The 23,471-nt window shown below is 44.9% G+C and overlaps 1 pseudogene; it reads right to left on the bottom strand.

The window, feature by feature from the left end:
• Positions 1 to 15,106: 15,106 nt before the first annotated feature.
• Positions 15,107 to 16,596, bottom strand: LOC119293873 (annotated as a pseudogene).
• Positions 16,597 to 23,471: the final 6,875 nt, after the last annotated feature.

Genomic DNA, 23,471 nt, shown 5'->3' with positions numbered 1-23,471 from the left:
TGTGCTTCAAAGACGAGTTTTGGTCATGGGCCCAAGGATAATTCTTCGCGGTGCCATACCAATCGACTCAAACATAGGTGGCTCCGGCCACCGCCCTCTCCTTGGAGAGGTCGGTTCTCGTTTTGTGGTCCTTGTTGTCTCTTCATGCCTAGCTTGTGCTTGTGGTGCCTCGTCTTTCAGCTCGTTGGTGTGTTCGTTCGCTTGAAGGTTCCGTGCAAAGTTGTTTCTCCCTTTGGTTGGAACTGCATTTACTTGGGTTCACGGTACTACCGTGGCATGCCACGGTACTACCGCAAGGACACGGTACTACCGCAACCAGCACGGCAGTAATTTTTTATTGCCGCTGGTGGAGCAGTACTACCGCCCACGGCGCGGTACTTCCGCTCGGGCAGTACTACCGCGAGGACACGCGGTACTATCGTGGAGTAGCGAGCGCATGGGGGTTAAGAGCATGCAGGAGGAGTTCCAACTCCCCCATACCCATTCACTCTTCCTTCCCCATGCCACCTCTCTCTCTCCTGCCCATGAACAGCGCCGGAGGCCCTCGTCGGATCTCCGTCCCCGGCCGCTCTCCTCGGATTCCGACCAGTGGGATCGTTCCCCACCACGCCCTCTTGCCATGGACCAAGGTTTCTCCCCAAATCCCTTTCTTGTTGGTTCATTCTTGTGCTTCTAGGTCTTTGGGGAGATGGATGTGGTTCTTGAGATTTTAGGCTAAATCTATGAAAGAGTAGGATGTGGGAGAGTAGTAATGCATAGAGATAGTACTTGATATGTTGCCCCATGGTAGTTTTGATCGACCGTAGTACCGCTTTGTTGTCGCGGTAGTACTCAGATCCAGTGGCAGTTTCGGATCTAACTCTGTGCGGTACTACCACGCCCCACGAGCGGTACTACCGCCGGAGCGGTACTACCGCATCTCCAGCGCGGTACTACCGCCGTCGCGGTACTACCATGACTTGGAGCGGCACTAATTTTTTAGTACCGCACATCCAAACGGTTTTACGGTTGCTGTCAAACCTCTCATGTGGCAATTATCAAGCGCTAGTTCTACTTGTTTCACTGTTTTGTTGTGTTCTTTGCATTGATCCTTCTTGCTCTTTGTGTGTGTTCTTGTGCTTTGTGTCTTAGGTGGTGGCTCCGGTGCCTCTGCTCGCCGTTCCAATCCGAGCTGTGACACGAGCTCCAAGCGTTTGCGAAATCAAGATGAAGCTCCAGAGGGCTCCAGTGCCCTCAACGCAGGACCAAGACCACATCCACCAAGGACAAGGAACCCACCATGGGCATGGATGAGATGACACTTGCTGAGTACATCACTCGAAGGAAACTCAACCCCTATGTGAATCCTCGTGCCAACTTCCGAGGGAATGATCTGTTCTGGACCAAGCAGAAGAATCTCATTTATTTGGATGTGATCAAGGCCAAGCGAAACATCTATGTGGATGTGCACTGGATCGACATGCATCATCTGAGGGAAGCGAAGCACCGGGACTACTTTGGTGAGGCTCTGGATCTTGTGGAACAATTTGGCATTGAGCACATCATCTCTTTCCGCAAAGACTATGACCCTGAGATTGTGGCACAGTTCTTTGCCTCTGTGTACTTTCATCCTAATGAGGAACGGGCTATGACTTGGATGACCAATGGTCAGCAGCTGTCTGCTACTTGTAAGTAGTTCATGACTTTGCTTGGTGTTCAGGATGAGGGGCTCGCCACTCCCCAAGGCATTCATCCTCATGCCAATCCCGAGTCAGCTAACAAGAACAAAATTCAGCCTTTCTATGTTGAGAAGAATCTCTCCAATGCCAAGTCATCTTGGGTGATCAACTCCTTTCTTGATATCATGTACCGGATCTTCCGCAACTCTCTCTTTCCTCGCATTGGTGACAAGGACAAGGTGCATGCTTATCTTGTGGACATGATGTTTCTGTGTGAGGAAGCGCGCAACTCTCAGTCGCCACCACTTGATGTCTCACATATCATGTGGTGTGAGCTTCGGTTTGCGGTATTCAACCGCAAGGTCCCCATCTATGGACCTTATCTGTTTCATTTGATCTCTGCGACTTGGGAGAAGCAGTTCCCTCTGGAGGAGTTTGAGGCCCCTGGTTGGATCCGACACAAGTCCATCAGGCTCCGTGTCAAGTCTCAGTGGGCCAACACCACTTATCGTGTTGAGGCCGCGGCTGCCATGGATGTGGATGCAGATGAGGATGAGGAGGAGGCAGAGGACGAGGTTAGCTCTGAGGGTTTCATCCCTCCCACCTCTGAGCCATCTTGGGCTAAGAGGCTGAAGAACAAGATGAAGAACTTATTCTGCATGCAGGCAAAGGGGCAGTACAAGAATCGCGTTGCCTCCAAGGAGAGTCGCCGCCGTGACAAGAAGATTATGAGTCTCTTTGGAGAGGATGTTTCTGGCGGCTCTGAGGACCGCATCACTCCCGAGGCTGAGTGGATCGCTAAACAAGGCTACCAGTGGAATGATTCTGAGGAGGACGACGAGGAGACCATTCCCGATGCCGAGTCTAAGGAGGAGCGTGCGTCTGATTACTCCGCTTGATCCACCACTTGGGTTGTAGGTGTCCTATCTGCCTTTTTGGCATCTCAATGCCAACGGGGGAGAGAGTGTAGGGATTTCCGAGTCTTGTGTCGTGCATGTGTTTGCTTTGCTCGCGTTTGTTTCATTGAACCTTGCTTGCTTTGGTTTAGTTTGCTCATGAGACTTGGTCTATCATATGGTGTAAGACATATGCACCCTATCGTACCTTACTTGAGCTTATGTTATATTGTGCTAGTTATGCTATGCTCATATTTATCATATTTGTCTAGTGTTAGCCTTATTGTTGCCAATATGCCTTGCTTACAAAATATAGGGGGAGTGTTGATCCTAGTATACGTGCCGTGCAGTCCAAAGCACTTATCTAGTTAGCACGCATCTAGGGGGAGCTCGTCTATATTTTGGAGTTGTAGGGTTTGCATATGTTCTATTTTGTTTCCCTTTGTGCAAATCATGTATTGTCATCAATCCACAAAAAAGGGGGAGATTGTAAGGGCATATTTATCCCTAAGGCCTTGTTTGACAGGAAGGGATTGTGGAGGTTTGGAGAGGAGAGGATTCCAGGGGATTTGGTGAATCCCCCTCTTCCACCCAATCCCCTTGAAACCTCAAATCCCCGTCCAGCCACACATCCCTCAAATCCCCCTCCATATAGAACACTGTTTGACAGAGAGGGATTTCCATATTAAACTAAAATGGTGTAAAATAGTTAAAAATCTAATCTTGCAACAGTTTTTCACATGAACAACATAATTTGCTTGACTTCGAACCAATATATCATCACATAATTGCAATGTCACATAGCAGCAACATAATCTCTCACATCAGCATGACTTGAACCAAAAATATCTCATACGTTTTCGGCATTCACAAGTCCGAGGAAAGACATGCATACATTTAAGCATGCTGAGAATACATAAGACATGCGTACATTTAAGCATGCTGGCAACAATAGCACCGACACAAAAGCAACTGACGAGACTCTCAAACAAACGATTTCGAGGGACCATGCAAACGTCCCATTCTTCCTCTGTTTTGTTCCACTTCTCAACCTGGTTTAATGACACCAAAAAAAACTGATGATACTGAAGAAAACAAGGTAATGTTGCTACTGTTGACAAAATTATATCTCATTTGAATTCAATGCAGATATTTCTCATTCAATTTCAATTCCAAGACCCACAAACAGAGGAGCCAGTTGATAGAGGGAGTACTTATGTACAAGTAAATGATCAGGTATATTTCAAGTAAATGATATTAAGAGCAGAACAACAATCAGGTATATTTCAAGGAATTATATCATGGCCTTGTTAGAGCTACATCAAGACCAACAGAGGTTGTAGACTGTTTGCAAAGGGAAAAGTACAATGAAGAAATAGTATGAATTATTTCATGGCCTTGTTAGAGCTACATCAAGACCAACTTAATACAGAAACTTCTAGACCGAACAGATTTTTCGTGGAAGAGAAAAACTCACAACAAAGTCCGATGAGCAAACAATTTATTTGCAGTTTGAAACAGTCACAAGGCAAGACAAACACAAGAGTAGTCTCAAGTAATTTCTTTAAAAAATATTCAGTAATTTCTTTAAAAAATGTGCAGTCACAAACCAAATTGCCTCCCTTCTGAAACTCCAAACACTACTACTACACTGTCTTATCTTAAAAAGAATGTGCAGTAATTTCGTTTGCATATACTGTGTTAGTGAGCTAAGTAAATAAAGTACACTACCTTCGCCAAGCTCTGCTGCACACGGCGATAAATTCCTTTTGAAGTAATCTATCCATCCTGGAAAACAAGTGCAGCTTGTTGTTAGAGTGGCTGCAGTTTGGAATAAACTATTGCAATTGTTGGCCTCTTCTATTTATTCTCAAATTAAATCTTACCAAGGAAAAGGCCAGCTCTTCGGTCGGGGTTAAGGAGGCTGATGGTGGTGGAGCGTGGAAGAGGCTGCAAGGTCCGTGGAGGGAGAACAAGTTAGCAAGGTCCATTACATAGATTCAGTTCAATGTAAACTACAGCCAGAGGACTATTTGCTTCACCAAAAGTGCACAGAAATCAGACCTGTAGCTTGTAGTCGACAAAATAGGCAATTAAAACAGAACTACAGAACAATGGGTTCTGCACAAACTGATGCAGCAAAAACCTATGCGAGGGCCATGAATTTTAAGCACAGACTTTTGGAGCTGAAATGAAGAGTGGAGTACTTATTTTGGCAAAGTATTTGCGCTGGGATCACTGGATCACTCGGGGATGGTACTCAGGTAAATACATGGACTGATACTGGACTCGGCGAGTGCTACATCCTTTGTCAGCACAATAATCTACGGTACAAGAATAGAGGAAAGTAGGAAATCTCCACCAACCAAATAAGAAGTCAACAATGCTTCTTGCTGTTGATGCTAAATAAACAAGCAAGCAGGTGCACAGCATTGTAGAACAAGACGGAGCGCTGCTCGAATATCTATTACAGAGTTGCAGAAAAGATGCACAAATGGAGATCAACTTTGTCCCCAGCAAAACAACACAATGCATCAAATACACGTCTGTTCCTAAATCACAAATCCATCATAGATTATCTACTACTTGCAGATAACCACATCAAGCATTACCACTACTTGCAGTTCAAATCAAGATTCAGAGTCGATAGTGAATCACTAAACCCACAGTAACCTGCTACTAGATTCAGGGGACACAATCTAAGAGGAGGTGAACTTGGTGATGGCTTTGGTGCCCTCGGAGACGTCGTGCTTGGCGAGCTCGCCGGGGAAGATGAGGCGGCAACCATGGCCCGGCGGATTGAAGAACCCTAGACGACGAGGGGAAAGGAGGGGAGGTGAGGCGAGGGCTTACCACCAAGGAGAAGGCCAGCGGAGGAGGTACGCTGGCGTAGAGATGTCGTTCGATGATGGCGTGTTGTGGAGGAATCGAGCGGCGGCGTGGTGAGCAGGTGGCGGCGGCGTGGTGTCGTTCCTCCCAAATCCGCGAGGCCCCCCTCGAGGGTTCTGTACCACGTGGAAAGGAGGGTGTAGGAGGGGGTCGGAGGGGGTTGGGCCAATGAATACCCGCGTACCAAATGGGCCCTCGCGGTTCTGCTGGGTTTCTGGGCCACGCGAGGAAATTGTCTTCAAAACCCCTTGGATCCTCTCCTACCAAACGAGGCCTAAGGTGTTTTGGTGATTGATGACAATGCTTTTGCGGACTAATCATGTGCCTTGGGTATCTCAGACAATTCGTCACTAGGCACAAGACGGTTTGGTGCCCCTCGAAGACTATTGAAGACGACGTTTTTCTACGGTTCTTTTCGGTGGTGTGAGTCAAAGGAAAGCCGTACTATTAAGAGGGGGTCCGCGTTGGAAAGGTTCGGGTGGAATCATCACGTACACATTTTCCTCCTTTACACCACCTTTCCCTCTATGCTTTGGAGCATCCTCCATTTTCGTCATTTGCGCAAAAAGAAGGATTCCTAGTGTTGCTGTTCTGAGGCATGCGGTAGTACTGCTCTTAGGAGCGGTAGTACCGCAGGCCACCGTGGTAGTACCGCACGCCGTTGCGGTAGAACCGTAGGTTCCCACGGTAGTACCGCTCTTAAGGAGCGGTAGTACCGTGGCCTCGGACCAGACCCAGTCGCTCGTGCGATTGTAGGGGCGGATGTAACTTTTTACATCCGCGCCCCTGCGCGGTAGTACCGCCCCATGCGCGCGGTAGTACCATGGGTCCTGATCTAGTACAACAACACGAGCGGAAGTAGGGGCGGATGTAATTTTTTACATCCGCTCCCTGTGCGGTAGAACCGCATGTCAGGTGCGGTAGTACCGTGTCGTATTTTTGCACGGTCTGATTCTCAGCGGAAGTAGGCACGGATGTATTTTTATTCATCCGCGCCCTTTCCAGACTAGTCCATTCCAGCCTTGCGGTAGTACCACAATGGGGAGCGGTAGTACCGCGCCAGCGTAATTACCGCTCTTAGCCCTTGCGGCTCTGGCCTGGACTAGTGCCTGCCGTAGCAGCGGTAGTACCGCGGCCCACCGTGGTAGTACCGTGAGCCCTTGCGGTAGTACCACTGGTTTGGGGCGGTAGTACCGCAGGTCACGGGTTGAGTAAGTGGATAACGGTTGGATTTTTCTCTCCACTATATAAGGGGTGTCTTCTTTCTCTAGTTGACCACCTCTTCCAACCCTAAGCTCCATCGTTGCTTCAAGCTCCATTTTAGCCCGATCTCTCTCCCTAGCCAATCAAACTTGTTGATTTGCTCGGGATTGGTCGAGAAGGCCCCAATCTACACTTCCACCAAGAGAAATTTGATTCCCCCACTAATCCCTAGCGGATCTTGTTACTCTTGGGTGTTTGAGCACCCTAGACGGTTGAGGTCACCGCGGAGCCATAGTCCATTGTGGTGAAGCTTCATGGTGTCATTGGGAGCCTCCAATTAAGTTGTGGAGATAGCCCCAACCTTGTTTGTAAAGGTTCGGTCGCCGTCTTCAAGGGCACCAATAGTGGAATCTCGACATCTCGCATTGTGTGAGGGCGTGAGGAGAATACGGTGGCCCTAGTGGCTTCTTGGGGAGCATTGTGCCTCCACACTGCTCTAATGGAGACGTACTTCCCTTCAAAAGGAAGGAACTTCGGTAACACATCCTCGTCTCCATCGGCTCCACTCTTGGTTATCTCGTGGCTTTACTTGTGCAAGCTTATTTGTGTTGTATCCCTTGCTTGCTTGTGCACTTGTTGTTTGTTACATCATATAGGTTGCTCACCTAGTTGCATATCTAGACAACCTACTTTGATGCAAAGTTTAATTTGGTAAAGAAAAGCTAAAAATTGTTAGTTGCCTATTCACCCCCCCCCCTCTAGTCAACTATATCGATCCTTTCACCATCTATCTGATGGCCTATATAACGTGGCACTGGTCTGTGAAATGAACCCTAACTCACTCACTCACTCCTTGAACAACTCTAGCCGTCATCTACTGTTCCTCTCAGTGTGCTACTTCCAATGGTTTCATCCCGACGACCGCGTGCACGGTTGGTCGGGAGAGCAGGTGCCTCTGGATTCCTGTCGTTCGAGATCCTTCCCGGGAGGACAGCAATAAGGTTTTAGGGAGCATCTCTGCGAGACCGCTCCCGATCCGTCCCCGTCTCCATCCGCCTCTACTTCGACTACTTCCACTGCATCGGCTCCATGGCCGGCGCCGCGACCAATAAGAAGAAGGCCATGGACAGGAGCTCCCACTTAAGAAAAAAAAACCTAACTCATCATAGGTATACCGAGCCCATCTTTCGCTACTTCTGGGAAAGCTATAAGCTAAGTAAGTTAAGTTCGCATGTCAAAAAGTAAGTCAAGCTCAGGGATTTAAGTTTAGAGGAAGGACTAGTTTTTTTTGGAAATGGAGGCATGCCCCCGGCCTCTGCATCGTGATGATGCATGCAGCCATCTTATTAACAATCCACAAAATATCGTCATAAAAGTCTTACAACTCGCAAATGGAGCAGAACAAAGTAAAAAAGCAAAATCACATGCTGACAAAGATAACCGATACGGTAATAAGAAGGATAAGCTCCCTAGACTCCTATCATGTTATGCGAGCGCCATCCGAACCGGTTGAATATAACCCGAGCTACCATCTCCCATTGGTTGCACCCAGTAACCAAAGGCTCCATGGATGCCATAGGAGTGAGTAAGGACCAGGTCCGGATCCAAGCTGTAGCTCTGAAGATAACTTGCAAGAAAGTTAAAGTTTGTTGTCTGTTAAAAATCATATCATTCCTGCAGTCCCAGCGCACATATTCCAATCCGAATACGAGCCGCAGTAATCTGTTCAACCCCAGCTAGCCACGTCCCAAACAATGACGCAATATCGACTGGAGGATTAGTGTTGAAGGCTATATGAATCGTTCTCCAAAGTAACTTGGCAAGTGGGCATTCAAGAAATAAGTGTTGTATGTTTCCTCATGATCACAAAAACAGCACCGCGAACTTCCTACCCAATGCCTTTTAATTAAGTTGTCCTATGTGAGTATCACTTGCTTGTGGACAAACCGCATAAAAAATTTAATTCGCAAGGGAACCTTAACCTTCCAAATGTGCAACGACCTTGAGAGTGGGCCAGAATTAATCAAATCCATATAGAATGATTTCACCGTAAACATCCCATTCTTAGTTAACTTCCATTGTGTCGAATCCGGCTGGTCGGAGAGTTGAACTTCTATCAATCTTCGAACCAAGTGCATCCAGGCGGTCCATCTCTCACCAACTAACGTACGTCTAAACTGGATGTTCAAGGGAATGGTTTGAAGGACTGTGCCTACGTAATCCTCCTTACGTTGCACAATATTATAGAGGGTAGGATATTGGACGGCCAAGGGCGTCTCTCCTAACCACGTATCTTTCCAAAATCTTGTTGTCATCCCATTGCCAACCAAGAATTTGACTCTACGAAAGAACAAGTCCTTCGTTCGCATAAGTCCCTTCTAGAATGGCAAGTCATTCGGTCTCATGGTAATTTGGGCTAATGTTTTCGAGTGCAAATACTTATTGCGCGGGATTTGAGACCACATACCCTCCGCCTCTGTCTCTAACCTGTATAACCATTTGCTCATAAGACATTTATTCTTAATTTCTAGGTTCTCAATACCGATACCCCCTTGGTCTTTAGGTCGGCAAAGGATATCCCATCGCGCGAGACGGTATTTCCTCTTGGCCTCATCAGACTGCCAAAGGAAACGATATCTAAAGAAATCAAGTTGCTTTCGAACCCCTTTCGAAATTTCAAAGAACGAAAGTAGAAACATCGGCATACTAGTCAGTACTTAGTTAATCAGGACTAGCCGACCTCCATATGACATAAGCTTGCCCTTCCAGCAGCTAAGTTTTTTTTTCAATTCGTTCTTCAATACACTTCCATTCTTTATTGGATAGCTTATGGTGATGGATCGGAATACCCAAGTAACTGAAAGGTAAAGCACCTAATTCACATCCAAACAATTGTCTATAAGTGTGTTCCTCGTCTTTGGCCTTCCCAAAGCAGAACAACTCGCTCTTATGAAAATTAATTTTTAAGCCAGACAATTGTTCGAAAAGACATAAGATAAGTTTCATCTTACGTGCCTTAGCCATGTCATGTTCCATGAATAGGATAGTGTCATCAGCATACTGTAGAATGGATACCCCTCCATCGTCTAGATGAGGAACTAGACCCTCTACCTGGCCATGCTGCTTGGCCCTGCCAATAATGACGGCCAACATATCTGCGACAATATTGAACAAGAGAGGAGACATGGAGTCCCCTTGTCTCAAGCCCTTATGTGTATGAAAATAGTGACCAATATCATCGTTCACCTTGATTCCGACACTACCCCTCTGGACTTGGGCATCCACTTGGTTCCTCCAGGCTTCACTAAAACCTTTCATGGGCATGGCCTGTTGAAGAAAAAACCACTTTACTTTATCATACGCCTTCTCAAAATCCACTTTGAAGATAACCCCATTTAGTTTCTTCGAGTGGATCTCATGAAGCGTTTCATGTAGAACGACCACCCCTTCTAGTATGTGTCGCCCCGGCATGAACAAAGTCTGACTTGGTTGGATCACTGAATGAGCAATTTGTGTCAATCTATTGGTTTCAACCTTTGTGAAAATTTTGAAACTCACATTCAACAGGCATATGGGCCGCAATTTTTCGATCCGAACTGCCTCATCTTTCTTAGGTAGCAGCTTTATCGTACCAAAGTTAAGATGAAATAACTCTAAATGGCCGTTGAAAAAATCGTGAAATATAGGCATAAGATCATCTTTAATGATATGCCAACATTTCTTATAGAATTCAGCTGGAAACCCATCTGGTCCCGGTGCTTTATTCGGCTTCATTTGTGATATTGCCTGAAGAACCTCTTTTTCAGTAAACGGTGCAGAGAGAATATCATTCTCTGCTACCTGTAATTGAGGAATATCATCAATCACAGATTCATCAAGTGACACCGTACTTGAATTCGGGGGTCCAAAAAGTTTCTTATAATAATTTGAAATATATGCTTTCAGGTTTTCATGTCCCACTATTGTCCCCTCGTCCTGTTCAAGCTGTATAATTTTCTTCTTTCTTTGTTTACCATTTGCAACCATGTGGAAGAATTGTGTATTGTCGTCCCCATGGACAACCTTAAGCGCTTTCGCACGCAATACCCACTTAAGCTCCTCCTCTCTCAAGAGAGCTCATAGACCTTGCTCAGCCTCGGACTTGGTTCGTTGCTCATTAACAGAAAGAAGAGTGGCTTCAGCCTTTAAGTCTAGTGCCTCAATCAGCTGAGTAAGACGCTCTTTTTCTAGTTTGTAAATCCCACTCTCATTTCTGGCTCACCCTCTCAGAAACTGTCGGAGATGACTAATTTTATTTTGCCATCTCTCAACATGCGTCCTTCCACTAACCGACTTATCCCATTCGCGTGCAATGATCTCCAAAAACCCTTCTCGCTCAAACCAGCTTTGTTCGAAAGAGAAAGTATTTTTATTTGCCACATGGGTAGCCTCACCCGAGTCTAATAGAAGTGGTGTGTGATCCAAGATTGCTCTCTGCATCACATGGACCGACACCAATGGATATTTTTGTTCCCACTCCACACTAGCCAGTACCCTATCCAGCTTTTCATAAGTCGGAGTGGGTAACGAGTTGGCCCATGTAGATTGTCTACTGGTGAGTTCTATTTCTCTTAAATTAAGAATCTCGATAATCATATTAAACATCATAGACCAACGTCCATCAAAATTGTCATTGTTCTTTTCATCTCTCCTCCTGATGATATTAAAATCTCCCCCGACTAGTATTGGCAGATTTTCATCTCCACAAATCCGCACCAAACCAGCCAAAAAAGTCTGGTTTGAATTCAGGTTGTGCTGCCCCATATACAGCAACAAGAGACCACCGGACTAGTAATAGAGAAGTTTTGTTCCTCAAACTTTTGAGGAGTTAAGTTTAGTGGAGCAATATAAGGAGTTATTAATGTTTAGGAGAAAAGCTCGAGGCTTTGTAGCTAATACGTGTAGGGTGTGCTTCATAGAGGAGAGTGTATGTGGGTGTATGTGAGCATATTTGATTGTAATCTCTACTACTTAGAAAGAACATAAGGTTCTCATTTCACCTTTCTTTTCACCACCCCTTCGTCCAACCTTCCATGTGTCTCTACAACTTACTAGTTAGCATGCACGTGCAATGCACGTATTAAACATGAAAAATTCTAACCAAATAGTGATAGATTTCTTGAAATTTTTTTAAATCATACAGAGTGCATAATACCCAATTCTTGACTCATACAAACAATTTGATTTTCGGTTTTGGGCCTTGGTGCTCTTGTGTCTGGCTCTGACGATCTTCCTGATGTCGCATCTATGTTTACCCCAAGCTTTAGTGTTTTTCTTCTTCTGTTTTTAGGTTGTCACTCCGTTTTTCCTAATTATAACCAGAAAATGTTAGGGTTTTTTCTGGCTTCCTTTATAAACTGGATCATCTCTCTCTTCTTAATAAAATGCTGGACCCCTGCCCTCATGATGAGGTTCTTCCAAAAAAATGATATATCAATCTTCATGAATCAACATTCTTCTACAAACAAATATCTCTTATCTAAATGCACAGTTTCTCATTGCATAGTGCCCAAATTATTATAATCTCATGTAAATGAATTTCAGTGTGTGAAAAAAATATCCAAGCGGGCTTCGGCCCATTGCAGTATATGTCAAACATACTACCATTTGAATTTTTTGCAAATCATATAGTTATAGTAATCGAATCAGAAATTAGAACCCCCTTGTTGGACAATGGATTATTATAAAGTTTCATCACCATTCTCCATACACAGACACATACAAGTATTGTTCAGTAAATAACCATTTATGTATCAACAAAATTTAGTAAAGAACTATTACTAAGAGATAATCTAGTGTCGTTCACAAAAGTGAGAAGATGCCATTGTCAAAGTTCAGTGACAATTTCCTTGAGGGACTATGAAGGCTAAGGTGAAACAAGAAAAAACTGCTGGAGGTGGACGAACAGTGCTCGGGCGCCCTTGCTATCGGAATCGAGTCCGATTGTTATGTGTGGGTGATAATTGACAACTAATAAATCTGCAACATCAAACCAATAGAGCCAACGCCGACGTTGTTATCTCCTCCCTTCACCCATGTTTGGAAGTTCACATATTGGAATCGATCCGATTGTTATCTCCTCCCTTCTATTTGGCCTTCATATTGGAAACATCACACCTGTATATAAAAATTCACATTTAGATATGCTATATAAGAAAGAACATCTAGATACCAAAGGTATGCTTGGTTTGTAAGAAATTAACCACCTTTATTTAAAATTCAGAGAATATTGCAGTTCAAATGATTACCTTGATGCTATCTGCTCTTGCTGGCCTTCACATTCTAAATATATAGTCAATAGCATAAAGATTTAAGTTTATCTGGTTGTTAATATATAGTAGTACCGAACTGATTATAACGTACTATTCTGCTGAAGAATAAGTGATATACATATGTACGTAACCAAGACATCACAGTGTGGTAAAGAAATTAATGAGTATGGTAATCTCCAAATTTCAGTCCTACAAGAAAGAAAAGAAGACCGAGCCTTCAGTCTCTGCGTACACTACGTAACTAATATGACTATATGACAATACAATTACCATCTACAGTCCAAATGAAAACATACTAAATTGGAAGGACATGAAAGAAAAATACATCACTATGGCTGCCATGGCATGTCATTTCTAATCTTTTCTTCCTTATCAGGCTGCCCTGCGTCAGTCTCAACAGAATTTCGAGGACTAAACCTGCAAAGACATAAGTAATCTGCATATCCAAGGTTCCAGATATGGTAGGATATCTTCACTCATGTCTTCACAGAAAACCACTAATGCATAATATGATATCTCCTACAAAATCATATTGATTATTCGCATTACATAATTACCACGGAGTTGTCATGCAAAATTAACCAATATTTATATCCAAGGTCTCTCCCTATTTTACCTTAACCCCATCTGATGGGTCTTCAACTGCATTTAAGATGCATGGAACTACACTCTCATAGTGAGATCGAATTTCTGGCTGCACGTGTTCAGCAAACTGACCAAGAGCAAATGATGTATTGCCTCTGACCATCCGCTTTTGACCCTTTCAAGATTCTAAAACAACTCTGAGACATTCCTCCAATTAATCCTCAAATCGTTTCCGCCATAGAAGTTGAAAATGACTGCAGAAATACAAAATTATCGTGAATTAGTTTGCACCAACCGAATTCATGACCTGCATTTGCTTTCTACCTTGTGCGACAAAGTCAACAACCACGGCGGCAAGATAGGGCGTACGTGAACCATGCTTTGTCCGGTGGCACTGCCGAGTGTCGAGTTGCGAGAGGAGTTCGTTGCCGCCCTTTGCATTCATTGTGAGTGCCATGACCAACCCTCCATGGGCTCCCATTGATGCACTCAATCACAAGGCGGTGGTGGTCTGCGGCGTGTCCCCCATGTGCATGTGCTCTAGCATCACCAGATCAAAGCATTCCCGAACAAGTGGCGCTGCCGGCCGTCCCGCCCTCCCCTGCTCCCCCAGCCCACCGGCCCTCCCAACCTGACTCCGCTCCTTGGCTCAGTCCCTCATCACTCATCAGGCTGGTCGTACATGCCAGGCGGCGCTCTTGATCCGTCCACGAGCCATGGATCACCCAGGCTGGTGGCGGAAAGGCAACGACGCTCGCCGGCATGCTCCCCAGTGGCACACGGGACGACGGTGGGGCGAGGAGATCCGGCGGGCTCCGGCTCTAGGACGCAGGCGCTCAAGCGAAAGCTCCCCCCCCCCCTGGTGGTCAGCGGCGGATGGGATCGGGTAAGCGCACAATGGGGCTGGGTCTCCCAGCGGACGGCCTCTCACCATGGGATGTTAGCGCTAATTACGCGGTGGCATTAAGTGTATACGTAACGAACCTTCTTTTCATCCGATCGTGGGACAACAGAGTTTTCGTCCGCCTCTTCAAATTGCTAGAGGCACTTTTGATGAGGGTTTATTGTGATTTTGGCGGTTAGATCTAAATGAATGGGCTTAATCGTGTGACTCTAATTGCTATAATTGTTGTGTGTACGTTAGACGGGGTGCGCTTAGGAAAAATAATGTTCGCTTGTTTAATAGTAGTAGAGAAAAGAGAACATAAGGTTCCCATTTCACCTTTCTTTTCACCACCCCTTCGTCCAACCTTCCATGTGATAATCAATCACCTTAATTTACTTACTTTCTGTTTCACTTTAATTTATTTACCTCCTGAACCAATTCAACTTTAAGTTACTTACCAAATTTCTAATCAAAATATAAGGTAAATTTTTTTTTGCGATAAAAATATAAGGTAATTCACTGTCAGAATTTGATGAACATTTGTTTACACAATCGTATTATTATTGGCAGATAAATCACAAGCTAACGTACTAAAATATTTATATCCCGTTGCAACGCATGGGCATTGTTCTAGTGAAAAACAAGTTTAGGGGAAGGGCTTTTAGTTGAAGGCAGGTATTGAAATAGTCTGTGTGCCGGATCAAAGATATAGATTTGTCCAGCTTTGCTAGACAGCTATCGAAATAGTCTGTGTGCCGCAGTCGGAGTCCGGCATCATGAGTCTGCTATCGAAAAAGTATACTGTATTAAGTTACATTTCTCACAGCTCACAGCGTGCCGCAGTCGTAGTCCGGCATCATGAGGAGCCCCTTGGCGAGCATCCCGGACAGCAGCCTGTCCCGCGCAAACCTCACCACGGCGTGATCGCTCTGCTGCAGCAGCCCCACCATGTAGGACGCGGCGATCACCTGCGCGCTCCTCCACCGCCGGATCCCTGCGTACCGGCGCAGAGCCGCCTCGACCGACTCCCGTTCCTTCCCGACGATGGCGTCGCCGAGGCACCGCGCGAGGACGACCGCGTCCTCCAGCGCGACGCACGCGCCCTGCGCCAGGTCCGGCGTCGTCGGGTGGAGCGCGTCGCCGGCGACGCACACGTTCCCCTTGCTGATGCTGGCGAACAGGAGCGACAGCGGGGGACGGTACCGCAGGGGCGCCACGAGGACGTCGTTCATCTCGCTCCTCTCGACCGCTTCCAGCACATCGGCGGGGGGCTTGATGCTTCTGAGCTTCGCCAGCACGAACTGCTTCATCTCCGCCGGGTTCTGCTCGGTGTCATCCTTACCGTCCGGAGTAGGAGGAGACCATGTGAAGAACCAGTAGACGTCGGTGTGGTTGCAGGGGACCAAGCCCGCGCGGAATCCCTGGCCGCTGAACTGCAGCATCTTGTGCTCGAAGCCATGGCCGTCGGGGTACTTGGCGTTGGCCCCGCGTGGCCCTGCGCCCCGAGTCCCGCGGCTTGGCGAGCCCCAGCCATTTCGCCACCACCGAGTTGATCCCGTCACAGCTGATCAGCACCTTTGCACGGAGAGTTGAGCCGTCAGCAAGATGGAGGATCTTGGCGTCGCCGTCGCCGTCGCCGTCTTGGTCGTCGATGGAGACGATCTTGGAGGAGTAGCGGATGGTGCCTCTGGGCAGTTCTTCCTCCAGTGCCTGGAGCAACACGTTACGCTGCACGCACTGGGCTTCATGGGGTCCCCTGCATCGTCAAGGATTACTTCACGAAGAACAGAGTAGCTCTAAACCAACTCTGTAATTCAGGTTAAGGATCCGTGTCTCACCATTTTCCTTGCACCCGGAGATCAATCTCTCGCGCCACTTCCCCTGTTGTCGAAGACATGACACACGCCCTACCAACAACGAAGGAGAACATCTAATTAATTACAAACCCAACGACTGAAAATTGATGGGAAATCGAGTGATTAGAACCATGCGCACCCCTTGATCTGCAGGTGTTTCCTCCTAATGGTGTCGCCTACCCCAAGGGCATCAAGCGCGCGGAAGGCGTTCGTCCATGCGGCGATCGCGAATCCGGAAGTCCGGAGCACCGGCGACGACTCCAGCACCACGCACCAAACGCCCTTCCTGCGGTTCATCCCCGTCTGAGCACATCAGGATGCAGAATTGCAGACATATGTATGTATGTACAGGCTGGAGGACGAAGCTTTGCTTTACCTGTGGAGTCCCAGGGCGACGGCGAGGCCTGCCACGCCGGCGCCTGCGATGACGAATTAACGATCTCCTCGGCAGCGTCCTGCTGCTCCACCATGTTTACCATGTCTTATGGAGTGATGGGACAGGCTGACTGACTGACTATAGTTTGCTCGCGAGACTTGTGCTGAACAGTGGTGCGCTGGGAAGGCGTTGACCGTTGAGCGAATCGAGCATTCCTGGTGAGTGTATATATAAAAATATGTCTGCAGCGTTAGCAAGAGGGAGCATTGATGAGATGATATCAGATCAGAGAAAGGGTTTCCTTTGCTTGAAGAAAAAGAAGCCGAGAAGGAGAAGAATGGCGTCACTGCTGATGATGCAGTGAGCCAGGGAGGGAGGGAGCTTCGTGTCGAGCCGCATCCAAGGAAGTAAACAAAGAAAATGGCCCATGCCTCTCTTTTTCTTCTGAAGCAAATGGCCCATGCCTCCAAACTGAGTGAACATGATCAAGTGTTTGTGTCTGACTGCCCGAGGTGAGCTGGTCAATTTTTAATTTGATGCCGCGAGAAATTTGGCGGAAACTTTTCAATGGGATAAATTGAGTGTGAAACAAATGATCTGAGCAATCAGGCTAGGGTTGCTCTTTGTACATCTCATTTCAACTCTACAATCGGGAGATGTTGGGCTTGTTTGAGCTTTCCGCGTGCAGTGGGATAAGTTACAGATCACGGCCCGCTTGGTTGGAGAAATTGAGGAATAGGTGCAGTGGGATCGCTGGCTCCCGAGCTCTTAGGGGTTGTTTGGATAGCAAATATTAGGCGTTGATTTATATAAAACGAGTTTTTACCTGATTTTTAGCAAAACCAGTTTTACTATTTTTCTGTTACTACTAAGTGTGCACGTGCAACGCACGAATAACCGTACAAAGGAAATTCCCCCTTCATAATAAGATGATTTTTTTTAGAAAAAAAAACACTGTTACACATCAAAAACAGTCAACTGGATGAGTTTCTACTAACCCCTTGCAAGAAATGAAATAAAAACCGGGTAAACTCCTCACTTCATAATCCACAGACCAGACCATGCATGTTCGTATTATGCGAATGGGCCATTCGAAAATAAAATTTATATTAGCTACTTTCCATTTAATGTATGTCCCGTACTAATACTAATGTAGTTGTAGAAAGAGTATCTCCTTTTACCTGGACTTCAATAATTTATAGCGCTCTTAGTTCAGTTCGGTAGGGGGCGGATCTCCAAAACCCGACGCCGTAGGTTTAACTGTATGAACTTCTACCAACCATTTGCAAGGAATAAAATAAAAACATACTGGATTAACTTCTTCGTAGAGAACTTATGGGCATAAGCTATTTAGTCTGTGTATAGTAAAAAATGGAATAAAAAAATCCAAAATGTCTATTTTATAATGCAAACTTCACAAGACTTGTGATACAATTAAGCATTGTACAGATGGACATGGTAGAGACACAAACTTGGAACAAAGGGACAAAACTGGAAAATATGAACATACTAAATGAGTCCCAAACATTAAACTTTATCAGCAGTATAATTGATTAAGGGCTATACACTATCGCAAGGATAATCCTAATATGATTGTTCATGGTTCTTACATGATGAACCACAAATTTTCCCAAAAACAAACAAGGAAAACGGCATCCAATAATATCTGGTTTATAAGAACAAGCTCATGTCATACATACATGATAATAACGCAAGATTCACAAATCAACATCAATCTTAATTAACACGTAGAACAATGTCAATTATAACCATGCCGGTCCAAGGAACAATTTAACAATCTATACTGATCACAATTGGTTTAATTTTACACATAGAATTATATGAATGTTTGTGTCTGCAAGTCATTGATGCTGCCAGAGACAGGGTTCATACATATATAATCTACATTAGATGTAGAACCATTAACTTGGGTGGTCCTGGAGTAATAAAGGAAAGGTTGCAACACTGTTTGTGTCTGCAGGTCATTGATAGTGCCAGACACTGCGCAGTAGAGACACTGAGCAGTAGAGATTGATAGTCTAATTTGGTAGTACATTATGTGCCATCCTCCCATCTTACCTGAACAAAAGAGTATAATTTTAGTTCATAGATGATCACTGAACCAGCCTGCTATATATTCATGCTGAATAACTAAAAAAGCACAACCCTTAATCCATCTTAATTAGAACATAACTTCTCATTATGAGTTCATTTTCTAAGAAACGTTTTAATCCCCATGCCATGCTTACCCGAAGGTCAAAATCTAAAAAAACAATGCATTTTAGCTGTCAGGCTCCGAAAACAATCTTATTTGGTATAGGTGGATTGACAAGTCCCACACAAAATGGATTATTTCAAGCTCTTCAGGAACTTCCAATATGGAACAACGAATTCCAATAATTGAGATTCAAATTCTGTATGCAATGTTGCCAAATGAAAAAGAATAGCATTTTATGTGCATACTTTTTTACTGACCTTTACATATTATAATTCCTATCCTTGACGCAGAACATGTCTTATTTTTGTGCTTAGTTTAAAAGCCTACAAAATAATTTTCTCTCCTCTGAAAAAATATTAGATGGAAATAATGTTTACCAGCAACAAAATAATACTGTAGTATATATCAAAATATAGTGTTGCATCTGTCGTGTACATCTGTCGTGTGGCTTTAAGAAAGAATTAGTTTGATTGTTTAATAGTAAAATACTAGTAAGCGTGCACGTGCAACGCACGTATTATTATCAAAGTTTTAAATAGCCGTCTATAGCACCGATATAGCCTACTATACCGGTTTGAGCAGGATGATGCTAATGCTCTGTTTGGATGTTGATATTCAAGGCCTTGGAATTGAATTGGCCCCAATATCAAATCCTCCCGACTTTGATATTGACATTGCACCCGAATTCTGGTGTTTGGATGTTCACATAATTGACATCTGGAATTTGCATGAGAGGGCCAATTGCAAAGCGTGTTTGGATGGCCAATGTGTACATTGGAATTGGTTATTGTCATAGGATGCACATTGTACTTCTATGTAAATTTTTAGTTAAATTCTATGCATCATGTGAATATATTTTTTAATGTTTAAATTTAAAGAATACAACCACAACACTTGCAAAAAAAAGCGTTACTTGCACAAAAAAGGGCATCACTACTTATACAACAACAACTTTTTCTTCCACAGCCAAATACAGTACAACTATCCCGAGCTACTCTTTGTGAGATAAGGTATGTCATCCAGACAACTACACAATAATTAAGTAATTATGCATCAATGTGTACAACATATATCAATCAATCAAGATAATGTATGTTCAGTCAAGCATCGGAAGGACTGGAAGCAAATTTTGTATCAACATCACACGTTTATAACAGACCAATATCACACACAAACCACGTCAAGTACTTTGGATCTGCCTGCTGGGGAACAAAGCTCAAATCGATTGACCTGCAGAAGACAGTTGTTTTTCAGAACATCAGCACATAGTGTGGGGGTTTGAAGGGATCAGGGGATTGGGTTTTCTGCCTAGGAAAGGGAGGGGGCTAGTGGGACGGACGCACGGGGAGGGACGGGAGCCATCTGCCATGGGGGCATGCGCGCGGTGGTGGGTCGGGCCAACGACGGCCAGTGGGGCGGACGCATGGGGGGGAGGACGGGCTCGCGAGGAGGGAGGCAGGCGCGCGGAGAGAGAGGTAGGCACACAGGGGAGGAGCAGATCCGCCGGAGAGATGGGAGAAGGAGGAGGGTGGAGAGGGGCTGACCAGCGCCGCCGGGACCTCCCGCGTCGCGCTTCCGTTCGTCTTCTGTAGCACACGTCTGGCCTATTTATTTTCGCTTGAGAGCGGGCGAAGCGGTAAGTCGAACGAGCAATCCCGAATATCTCACGAAGTCGAGCTCTTGTGCTCTGAATTCAGGAACAGCCAAGCGGGCTGGGAGAGTGGGCTAGCGAATATCGCGGGCCAATTCAGCGAGTCAATTCTGTGACCATGTGAACAATGGCATTCGGGTTGCCCAATGCCAATATCAATTTTTAGGCCCCAATATCAACATCCAAACGAGGTATAAATGGTATTCATAAACAATTATTCACTAAAGTTATGAGATAGTCTTTGGTTTCGTTGTAATACATGTCTCATTAATAAAATAAGAATTCAGCTACAAGCCACGTAACACGTAAACACCAACATTACATGACTGATAAGATAGGATAATCCTACGCAAAAAACCAGTCCCTCTCCATCAAGGAAAAGGAGACAGAAAAAGAAGGAAAGATTGATCTTATTGTTTTTCCTGCTCTAATAAAATACCTGATAGTAACATTCCACGATACAGACGAACTCGAGTGACCAAGATCGCACATTTTGACATGAAATGTTAGCAACTTAAAATGTACACCAGAATTACTACAAAATAGCAGGTAGCAACTCAAAAAGATTCAGATGTTTCTTCATGCACTTTCTGTTCAACTCACCCATGTCTTCTCTTTTTATACCATCAGTGCTCCGAGGAACTTGAGACTTCAGAATGAGGCCTAGGCAGACGTATGTGCACCACCTAAATGAGAGAACAGGCCTGGAGAAGCATGAGGAGCCGATGCACCACCTTGATCGATGGTGTCAAGTGTTCTAGAAGCCTCATGACCAGTACACCGGCGATGTACGACATCCCGGACAAGCTCACAACGATTGTAAGGTAGTAAATGAGAGTCTTGAAGTATGTCATGGCTCTTTTGTGGCCAGAACCTTCCCGAGCGCTAGCAGAGCGATGCAGGCAAGCGAAGCACTGGTGACATCCATCATCTTGTTCTCCCTGTCGTTACTCTCGCGGAACGACAACCCGCAGAGCACTGGTGGAAGTAGCCCGGACACCATGTGTGAGAGCAGTGGTAGAACCATGTGGAGCCAGGCTTTCGACCACAACCAAGCTTGAGTCAGTAGTGGCCGACCTTCTCATTTGTCCTCGTTCATGACTCCGCTGTCTCTCAAATCAGCAATCTGTTATCCACAAGAAAATGATATGTTAGTTTTTGGAGTTTTGGATGTGAGTTTTCTGTAATGGTCACTAAAATATTTTGAAAATTCAGCCACGAGAGAAGTTCGTTACATTGTGAAAAATGAGAGGAAGTCCACCAATAAAGTTGGCTATGCCCAAGATGAAAGTAACTGACATGTTTATGGCGCCGCTTGATGCTGCTCTTGAAACAACGAAGAGGCTGGTGATTGACTTCACTAAGCCTCCATACACTGGCTTTCAGTATCCCAATCACCCCTCTGTTGTTGCCTAGGAGTAGACAGATTCACATCGACTGACAACACTACATCTGTTGCTCGAGGAATTCGAGACTTTGGTCTGTCGCCCCTTCGGATGATACATGGTATAGGGAAAAATACTTGGTGATCAGATACACAAGAAAGACTTAGACGGCACAAAAGATAAAGGCAGCAACTTTCACAGAATTGGTTGTCGTCGGAGATTTTTTTGTTCAGTACATGCATGTGAAACTTATCTTGATTAACTTACTGATGACAGATAGTGTGCAACTGTGGAATAATAAATCTAAAAGGAAAATAATTTGGCCTGTTACGATATTTGTCACAATTGGGCTGAAAAATGCGCCGTTATCTGCAGTTCCGCGAGCATCTAAGCAAATTAAGTTACTATTATCAGAATGTATCTCTGAATAACAGTAAGTAGCTCATGCATGCATGCTGATCACTTAATCGGACCTACCTTTGTCGCCAATTAGGTGGTGAGTTGGATCCATGATAGCTTCACTAGCAGGCATTTCATCGGTTACAACTTCAATCACATCTTTCTTGAAGATTTCTGCATGCGATGTTTCTACTCTCTGGAAACACTATTTTAGTATGGGTGTAAGGTGGATTGGCAAGTCCCTTCATAGAAATTTAATGGTGAATAAACCTGAATGTGACAGGGGATCTTAGCACACTTCAAGAATTTTCAAGCCTCATCAGGAGCATGGTCAGGCAATATAAAATGTCTAGAAAATAATACACTTTTCCAAAATATTGCAAGACGCCTTGTTGCGTGAACTCTTGTTACAGCTTGAAGAAATAAATGTTGAAGCAGTTATGAGAGTTTTTCTGACTTGAGAAGCCCTTCAACATTAGAAGGGGCCTGACACCATGAGAGGGCATCAAGAGGGAGTGGCCCATTTTGCGATGAATTTTTGCTACATTGCTGTCACAGGAGAGAGAGAGGGAGAGTTAATACAAACTGAATGGAAGTAGCAAATGAGCATTATGCAAGCTCTTCCATTTTATTAGAACCTAGGTTAGCGCATAAACCGGTCGACCGTAGAGATAGTAGTGCAATCTCAATCTCTCAGATAGTAGCGCTGATAGCTGACTACTGAGATAATCCTACTTGCCACCACATCCTTATATAAGCTAGTGTTACACAAAAATGCCAAATCAGAGCTAACAAAGGGCATACAGTAGTGCAATCTCAATCTCTCATAGTGCAGTGCCACTTTCTACATCCCCTCGCTCATAGTCACTAAAAGGTTTTCAACAATTGATCTTGGCTCCACTTTTACTCTAGCTTGTCATTGCCGAACAATACAAGACTTGAGCTGCAGGTGGTTCTTGCCTACTTTCACAATTTTGTACAGCTAAATGCCTAAAGCAGATGGTTCTCAATACAAAATGCAGGCAACGGTGCAAATAGGATCTAATTCAGGCAAGCAGTCAGAAGATTTCCATAGCAAATTGTACAAGTAGCAGGAAGAAACAAATAAAATGTAAATAAAAAATAGCTTACCTTCAGTACATGATTTTTCCTAAGAAG

This window comes from Triticum dicoccoides, chromosome 4B (assembly GCF_002162155.2).
Source record: "Triticum dicoccoides isolate Atlit2015 ecotype Zavitan chromosome 4B, WEW_v2.0, whole genome shotgun sequence".
Classification (NCBI taxonomy): domain Eukaryota; kingdom Viridiplantae; phylum Streptophyta; class Magnoliopsida; order Poales; family Poaceae; genus Triticum; species Triticum dicoccoides.
The sequence above is the reverse complement of the archived record's forward strand: the minus strand, read 5'-3'. Positions and strand labels throughout refer to the sequence as shown.